General features: G+C 42.9%; 1 long non-coding RNA gene across 1 annotated transcript; it reads right to left on the bottom strand.

Moving 5' to 3' along the window:
- Positions 1–1,400: 1,400 nt before the first annotated feature.
- LOC101853868 lies at positions 1,401–9,060 on the bottom strand. Its single transcript, XR_220672.3, has 2 exons — positions 8,332–9,060; positions 1,401–1,891 (listed from the first exon to the last, which is right to left on the bottom strand). It is a non-coding gene; the product is annotated as an uncharacterized LOC101853868 (long non-coding RNA).
- Positions 9,061–9,278: the final 218 nt, after the last annotated feature.

Here is a 9,278-nt window from a genome sequence, read left to right as displayed (position 1 = left end):
TCTGTCTGTCTGTCTGTCTGTCTGTCTGTCTGTCTGTCTGTCTGTCTGTCTGTCTTTCTGTCTCTAAATACATTTTCAGACCCATCGAAAAGACAAACACACAGATAAAAAAGGAACAGAACAAAACTCCAAACTTGCCAAAACCATTCTGCCTTGCAGTTGTTTATATTGACGTTCTAGTTTTCATTAGTATCTCTAGAAGATTATTCTACTCCAATGAAGTTCTTGAAATGACCCCTTTGTATAGTACGGAAAACCAAAGCACTTTCTAGATGATCATCGAAAAAGGATCTTCAAATTAACCTACAGCCGAGATAAAATTAATTTCATCTCCCAGACTTTATTTCGTCTCTTAAGAGAAGAAAACCAGAGATTTCTCCGTCTTTATGATATGATTATTATAAACTTTTCTAGATCTACTGTAACTGTTCTCAGTTTTAAATAAACGTTGATCTTTTGGTAGAGAACAGAGGTTATGATTACAGTTTGAAATGTTTCTTTGCAAAGCTTAAAGTTATGACACCGATGGCAAGCATGAGCTTTGCTAATAAATTTGTAGAGGTGCAAATTGTCTAGGAAAGTACAGTGTTTAGGTATGAAGCAATATCTTTCTGCATCAAGCGAATTGCGTAAAGGCAACACGGATTCTAAGGACATGACTAGAACAGACAACTGCTGCGATGTGTGGTGATATAAAGGTGCTAAGTAGAGCATTCAGGAGATTTGTTTGATCCCAGCGAGAGAAGGGTGGTAAACTGAAACTGTAGTGGCTCTCGTGGCCGAGAGGTTAAGGTGTTGGCCTCACATTCAAAAGGTCCCGCGTTCGAATCCGGGTAGCGACCGAAAAAAAAATTCGTCTTAAAAATTGTCTCCTTTCACCTCCTTTCCTGCTCTCTTGCAATGTTCTGTCGTCTGCTTTCGTCTCCTCTTTCTGCCCCCCCCCTCCACCTCCTTTGCCCCCTCCTCTGGGCTCCTGACTCTTTCTGTAGCATTTCTACTGCTACTCCTTGGCTTCTTTTTACTGCTGTCTTTCAGTCACACCCCTGACCTTCTGGTAGGAAAGATCTACACCTAGCCTTCTCGGTCAAGGGCGGAAAATCTCGGAGGGCCCGTGTGCAAGTTGTGCACGTTAAAGATCCCTTAGTGGTCTAAAATCGATAAGAGTAGGCTTCGGCCGCCACCTGGGCAAAATTTCCTACCAACTGAAAAAGTTATGAGTCCCGCGCGCTCATTTGACCTTAAGCAGTTTCGAGCACCGCAGAACACTTACCAGATAAAATAAATCAACTCAAACAACGTAATGTATTTTGCATGATGGAAAGTCTGCATTGCGGGGCACTACCTATCAAAGCTCGTGAGCAAAGCGTTCTAAATGACATGGATAGAATGTGTACTCACCACGAAGCTGTGATGATGTCGTTGTCGTCTCAAGGTCGTCACCATTGTCGTCATCATCTTCATCTTCATCATCATCATCATCGTCGTCGTCGTCTTCGTCGCTTCTCGGAGCCGTTCTTTTCTTCCAGGCCTTCATCTTTCATCGAAGGTTGCTAAGTCGAGCAATCAAAGCTTCAGTCACCATTTTGTTTTCATCACAGCTGATGTAGCTTTATCTTCTCTGCCACAGTCGTCAGCCACACTCGGTTCAACTGTTTCACATTTCTCGGCACAGAGTCGTAAGATCTGTTGTTTACGATGACATCGAACACTGTCACAAGAAATCTCAAGTCATTCTTATAGTGCGGTGGCCACTTGGTTGGGATCTAAGTCTTAAAGTGTTAAGTGTCAGTTCAAATGTCTTATTTTCCCTCATGGCATAAACTATCTGCGGGCAGGAGTGCGCGGCGAGGTCAGCTCATCTGATCCCTGTGGTGTTGTGGCACAAAGCAGTCTGTGGAAAATGAACATTGTTAAAGCGCACTGCTTCTTTTGTTGCCTCCTACTGTGTTTGGTCTACCTTATAAATCACCGCGCTTATAAGGTGGTGATGCCACACGATGATGAGAGAGGCTGGTGAACGGATTGTGGCACTGCCAGAGATAGAGAGAGAGAGAGAGAGACAGAGAGAGAGAGAGAGAGGGAGAGAGAGAAAGAGAGAGAGATGGAGAGAGATGGACAGAAAGAAAGAGAGAGACAGAGAGAGAGAGAGAGAGAGGGATGGACAGACACACACGCAGACAGAGAGAGAGAGAGAGAGAGAGAGAGAGAGAGAAAGAGAGAGAGAGATTTATAGATAGATAGATAGATAGATAGATAGATAGATAGATAGATAGAGAGAGAGAGAGGGAGAGAGAGAGAGAGAGAGAGAGAGAGAGACACACACACACAGAGAGAGAGAGAGAGAGAGAGAGAGAGAGAGAGAGAGAGAGAAAGAGAGAGATAGATTTATAGATAGATAGATAGATAGATAGATAGATAGATAGATAGAGAGAGAGAGAGAGAGAGAGAGAGAGAGAGAGAGAGAGAGAGAGAGAGAAGCAAACCACCCGATCAGCTTCACTCCCCACGATGACGTAGACCATGTAGAACCCAGCAACAACTGTCTGTGACATTGTCTCTCTTTGCCTATCACGATATGTCCCACGGATCTTTGTCTGTCTTTATCAGTATGTTTCAGTTAGTGGTATGAGATTATGAGAACTCTAAGTCTTGTGGTTGACTCCGCGATCTGCACCTGGACTTTTGTTTTCTGATCATCTTTGTTGCAGAAATTCAGTAAATGTCATTGACTCCGTTCATATTTCAAGTATGCCCAACTTGTAAAAAAAACATTGGTCTAAGCTCGTTGGAGGCCGCCATTGATAGGTCCTACATCTCTACTTTCCCTGTGTCTGTCTGTCTGTCTGTCTGTCTGTCTGTCTGTCTGTCTGTCTGTCTGTCTGTCTTACTTTTCCCCAGCACTAGAGGACCACTTTTGTTTCTTTGTGCTTCTCTTTACTAAAACAAACAAATCTTCTGAGCTTCCCAATTTCACTGTTACTTTTTTTGGAAATCCTTTCCATCCTGTTATTCTTCCTCTTTCTTCCAGCGCCATAACTCGCTCTCTGAACATTCCTTTCCTTCTCTCTCTCCGTCTTTATCACGGTTTATTTAGGCGTCTGTTATTTGTGCGTCTGCGTATTTCTCTCTCCCCCCCCCTCTCCCTCTCTCTCTCTCTCTCTCTCTCTCTCTCTCTCTCTCTCTCTTCCTCTCTCATTGTGTCCCTTTGTCACCGTCTGCAGATGTGATAATTTACGTTATTTATACCTACCTACCTCACTGGTGAGAGTGTGCTTAGGTCAGCCTCCGCGGCGTTGATTGACCCTCTCCTCTCTCTCTCTCTCTCTCTCTCTCTCTCTCTCTCTCTCTCTCTCCCTCTTGCCCTCTCTCTCTCTCTTTCGCTCTTTCTCTCTCTTAGGCAGCCAGCGACGGTCGAATCGACTGTCTTTAAGCATCGAGCCGGTGTTCTTTTTATATCTTCTCTCTCTTAACCTTATATTCCTGTCAAACAATTGCCTCGAGCATCGATCGTGTGCCGGAGCGATTATGATGGTCTGACAAAGTTGAGGTATCATTGAGCAGCAAGTTCGTTGAGTGGCGTGTTGGGAGAAGCGAAGTAGACTTCTTATTTATTGTGGGCATGGCACTGAGCTTGAAAATGTCAATAGCGTCTTCGTCTGTTGATCTCTCTAAAAATATCGTTTCCTGTCGGTGAGTCATAATAATGAGACGCGAGAGGTACAACAGTTTTGTTGAACCGGTGAGCTGTTTCATTTCGTGTCAATTATTGTGCGTTTCTGTTCACAGCTAAGATATTTAGTTTCGTCACAAGCTTTTGCGCTTTCTCCAGTGTTACAAGTAAGCACCCTTCATAAACCTACAGGGAATGATGTTTAACGTTACGAATATGATAATGCTACATTTTTAAAATAGCTGTTGTTGCTTTCGAGTGTCTATGACATCACATCCACTGCCTCAGACAATCGCGATAGATGAGTGTAACAGTAACAAACAGCAACTGTAGCCGCTATGGCAACTTATACTCTGCCACTACAGTCATGATTCCAGCAACTAGAGTTTTTATAAGTGCTGTCACTACCATCTTCAACACGATTACCATCACCACAAATAACCTCATTGCTGATACAATGTACTGCTATCGTCACTACTTTCACTACTAATGCTACTACTATTGCTACTGCAACTACTGCTGTTACTGCTTCTACTATTGCTGCTACTGTTGCTGCTACTACAAGGTACTGCTGCTGCTTCTGCTCATGCTGCTGCTGCTGCCGCGCAATTAATCAATAGCAGGCAGGCAGGCAGCGAGGTTCTCGGAGGTAGTGCTGATCGCTCTCGCTTCCGGCCAAATTAATGAGCCTCTAATTTGCTAGAACCGGGCAGCATCGCGTGCTTCGGGTCCGGCGGGCGAAACCTCACATCACAGTGCTCTTGGTGAGGGAAAGTCACAAATAAAAAAGCCAATGACGTCAAGTCTAAGAGAGACTTGTATAATTCAATCCTACTTTTACATAAACTATTGTTACTCAAATTGAAATGGATCAGCGCGGTGTATTCCTCAAGAGAAGCAAAATAACCGTCTCTATCCCCCCCCCCTCCTCCTATCCCTCCAATCCATCCACCATAAACCACCCACTCCAATTATTGCCCTTTGTTTTTTTGCCGACATCTTCACTGCGTCATAGACTTATTATATTCTGCTCGAAGCTGAGAACCCTCGCATGACAAGAATCCTGTAATGTGGGTTTTCTCGCCCTTGTGGCTCCTGCCTGCAGTGAACGGAACTCACTCGGCGTGGCAGGCATAACATTCCACCCCAGCTAGCTCTTGCCTGCCAGCGGGTGACACCTCCCCCCCCCCCCGTCCTTATACCACGGATAGGTGACTCCTACAGCTATCCCGGGCTTCCGGACACGGTCCCATGAGAGAGAGAGAGAGAGAGAGAGAGAGAGAGAGAGAGAGAGAGAGAGAGAGCGTGAGTGTAAACCAGTGACTCACAGTCGATGAACTCAGGCTAGATGACGTGTGAATCATCAATTTGGAGAATCGATCATCAAGTGGAGTCATAATCATTATTCGATTAGCATAATACCACGGCTCAGGTAGAGTGCTTGGCTAGAGAGGTATGGAGTATTAATGCTGGTCTAATCTTGTTAATAATACTTGGGCTCTGGTCTTTTTTCCAGTTTTTAATTGGTGACTCTTGGAACAGAAAGAGCACTAAAAGACGGCAGTGATATACCAGAAATCATTGTCATTAGTTTCTGTCTATCTATCTATCTATCTATCTATCTATCTATCTATCTATCTATCTATCTATCTATTGAGATTTTTAAATCAGTGTTCAACCCAACGGACAGAAAAAAATCAATTTGAACTGCGAACAAAAACTATACTGATACTCAGAAATCATCTGAAAACCAATTAGAAATTACACAAGTTTTAAGTAATCATTTTCAGAAGCCAAAATGTGAACTGGAAGAGCTCAAAAGGTGATGCCATCTTTCTTTCTTCTTCTTCTTCTTCCTCTCTCTCTCTCTCTCTCTCTCTCTCTCTCTCTCTCTCTCTCTCTCTCTCTTCTTTAATCTCTCTTTGTTACATTCAAATCAAACGGCAATAACTTACATATTGATTACTAGGAGATAATTAGGTCTTCCCACTCGTATTAACATTGATTGCAAATGTCCTTGTATCTAGAGTTTTCGTACTTTGCTCTGAATCCAACTCAACTGTTTGAAGTAGCAACCAGTAACGTGTAGAAGAAGGGTACAGTGGGTGATGAAATGATTTTAAAGCACACCCTGACAGATTCTTCTTCAGTGAGGGCCCTCAATTAACCACAAATTAATTAATGCTTTGGTAGAAGTTAGAGTTCAGTATTGTTATTTTCTGGTTTCATGATAACATACATATTGATCTCATTTAATACCTTGTCCTGCAATTGATTTGAAGTGAGCGTAACTCTCAAATGACAAAACCAATGTAGCTATTGCTCCTATCGCAGTGATGTATTGTATGATTTGACATTGCAAGAGACACTGCGGCTCTATGGTTCCACGCCAATTCCGGGTAAGTTTGTGCCACGGTTACGTCTGAAGTGAACTTAGTTTGGTCCTAAACCGCACTGCTAGAGCTATATAGCCTATATATATATAAATGGAGGTCATTAGCATTGTTGTTTGCCGCCATGGTAATACTGATTTAAACAGCAAAAAGCCCTCTTTTTGTTGGTTTCAGCGAATTGGTTGCTGTTGTTGTCGCTGCTGCAACTGCTGCTACTGTTATTATTTGCTGTTGTAATTGCTTTGGTTTTTTTTAAGATACAGAATTGTTTTCTTTCACCCAGAGAACCCACGGGTCAAGAAGTCTTGGGAAATGCCCAAGGAAAGATAGAAGGAGAGGCAGAAATCTTGCAAGCGCCTTTCCTTCCGTTTTTGAGAAGCCGTATCAGTTTTGTTTTCGTGCTCGTGTCAGGAAACGAGATCTTCGCTCACACTTAACAGCTGAAGAGTTGGAACAATGATAACAGTGTCAAGTGTGTGTTCTTTGTTTAATTCTTTACTATCAGGTTTGACGAAGTCAAGTTCTCCATTGGACAAAAAATTGGTAATCGCGAAATAAGAACACTTTGTGCCTCGGACGAAGACAGAGGGAGAGGCCATTATCGGAGAAGGGGAAACAATCATTTTGGAGCCCACTAGGTCAGAAACATCAAACTCCTGCCTGTAATAACTCAGATTTGTCAAATAAAAATAGCCATGGCGGCAGGTACCACAGTGAATGGTAGGTGGAATCATATCAAAATTTCCTTCTGGGATGATAAAATATGATCTTATCTTGTCTTATCTTATCATTGTCCAGCGAGAGAGGTCATTGCGTTGACCTTCAAAAGGGCAGGGGATGAATCATCTTAGAATAAATAGGGAAGACTATTTCTTCCTGAGACATAAGAACGGCTTTGTGTGTTAATCTGTCGCTGGAGAACCGCTCTCGTTTTTGTTCTGAATTCGATAAGAATCACGTGATGACTCTCTTTCGGAAAGTGAACATTTGTCGCGTTGTGCCTCAGTCGTAAAATCTGCGAACACAGGCTCGTGCTTCAGGATAAAGGCTCAAATTGACAAACAGTTGGACTTTACTTGATGCAAATATCTCCCGTATCTTTCTAAGATCATGAACTAGCTCTGCTTACATGCGTACGTGTTTTCATTTTTGACCGTCGTTTTTCGCTTTTAGGTTGAAATAAATTGCCATGTTAGATTTGAGAAAAGTGCTAATTGTATTTAGCCAGTCGAATTTATATGTGCATCCGTTTTTTAAGAAGGATATTAGATCCTACTTTTGACTACTTCATTTTTGGTATCTGTCTTAACTCCGTCACTTTTTCAAGATTGCAACAAACTTCAACAAAGTACCAGTTTTCTGGAAACATCAATGATCTACGATCTGCACGTATATCGTAATGCCATAAATTGTTCCTCTAGAATACAATATTTTGACCTGATATTGAACAGAATGATATGTCCCTACAGGTCTGTAGTTTGAAGGGAACTTTTAAAGTATTTATGCGAATAAAATAATCTAAACAAATCTGCTTCATTCGACTTTTCCAATTGCAAGGGCATACAAAGCTGATGATCACAAAATATCAAAAGTAAAAGTTTTAAAAAATCCCTAGTAAAATTGTGTTATTCTTTTTTTTAAAATAAAGAATATTTCTGAAGACATTCTAAGGTAAAAAATATCTCAGATGAAGCTATGGTGCCAAGAATACTTTTTTCGTTTTTCATTCTAATACATCCTGGGTCTCATAACCATTAATATCACAACAAAACTTTGATAAAGGCATTGTCAAAGAAGGAAACATAACATTGCTATAGAGAGAACAAAGGCAGGGAGCGTCTGCGCAGGAAATTAATATTGAGTCGAGCTGAAGCAGCGGAATGAAAAAGTCAAGGAAAGAAGAAAATCAATGTCATCTCAGGATTATCTCTTGCAAAGGGACGAGAAAAATGTCACCTGTGACGTTATAGCATTCTTTCAGGAAACGTTTGAACGAAACCTCGATGAACTTAAAAATGAATAATGGTTGTTGCTTTTTTTGTTTTAAAGAAATGATTACATATCTTAGGCAGGAATGAATTGCCTGATAAATGGAAAAGAGTAGAGCATTGTGATAGACCGTTGCCTCCAGTGTTCATATTGAACACGTATAGAGACGTTTAAAGGAATTTGGAGTATAGTATTCTTGAAGTTGCCATTAAAATTCAAAGATGATGCAACGCCAAATCTTGACTTTTTTATATTTATGATAAGAATACCTGTACAAACCTAAGGCCACTTGCGTAGTACACAGTTTGCCATCCTCCAAGAGAGGGAGACGTTGCATAAAGCTCGTTGCAGCAACCAGAAGACAATTTCAAGCCTCAGCTACATCAGCATCACCATCTTCATCGTCATCGTCATTGTCGTCGTCGTCCTTGCATCATCATCTTCAGCAGCAACGATTCTCAACCTCAACCGACGACAGGAGGTAAAAAGAAAAAGAAGAAGACGAAGACGAAGAAGAAGACGAAGAAAAAGAAGAAGATGAAGCTGCCGGCTCCAGCACCATCACCACCATCATCAACACCATCAGCACCACCATCATCAGCAACAACGACAGCAGCAACGACAGCAGCAGCAGCAGCGGGACCGGAGTTTTCCAGCGGTGGGCGGAAGTGTCTAGAAACGCGTCCGGATGAGGAAGCTGTCGTAGTTGCTCTGTCCTGCCCTGAGCAGGCCTCCTATCTCAGGGCTTCGATCTGACTCCGTCTCCCATGTAAGCTCTCCTCTGATTGGCTGCCGGCGTCTCATGAATTATAGATCCAGATTCTACATTGGACGAAGGGTGCGTGGCTGGTGCTAGTCCCGTCCGTCTCCTCCGAGCTCCCGATTCCAGAGCGGCCGGTTGGGGGGGGGGGGAGGGGGCAGATCACGTGATTTGCCATCCGCCGGTCCAGCCGTTCATTCCAATGGAGGAGGAGTAGAGGAGATGGAGAGAGGAGAGAGAGAGAGAGAGAGAGAGAGAGAGAGAGAGAGAGAGAGAGAGAGAGAGAGAGAGAGGGGGGTGGGGGGGCTGAGTTGGGAAGGGGGTTGAAGAGAGATGGATGGGGAAGGAGAGAGAGAGAAAGTAGAGAGAAAGAGAGAGAGAGAGAGCGAAAGATACAGAGAGAGAGAGAAAGAGAGAGAGAGTGAAAGAGGGAGAAGATAAAAGATGCCGCAGTCTCCAGGGGCCG

This window comes from Aplysia californica, unplaced genomic scaffold (assembly GCF_000002075.1).
Source record: "Aplysia californica isolate F4 #8 unplaced genomic scaffold, AplCal3.0 scaffold00351, whole genome shotgun sequence".
NCBI lineage: Eukaryota > Metazoa > Mollusca > Gastropoda > Aplysiida > Aplysiidae > Aplysia > Aplysia californica.
Note: the sequence above shows the minus strand (reverse complement) of the source record. Positions and strands in the feature narration are given on the sequence as shown.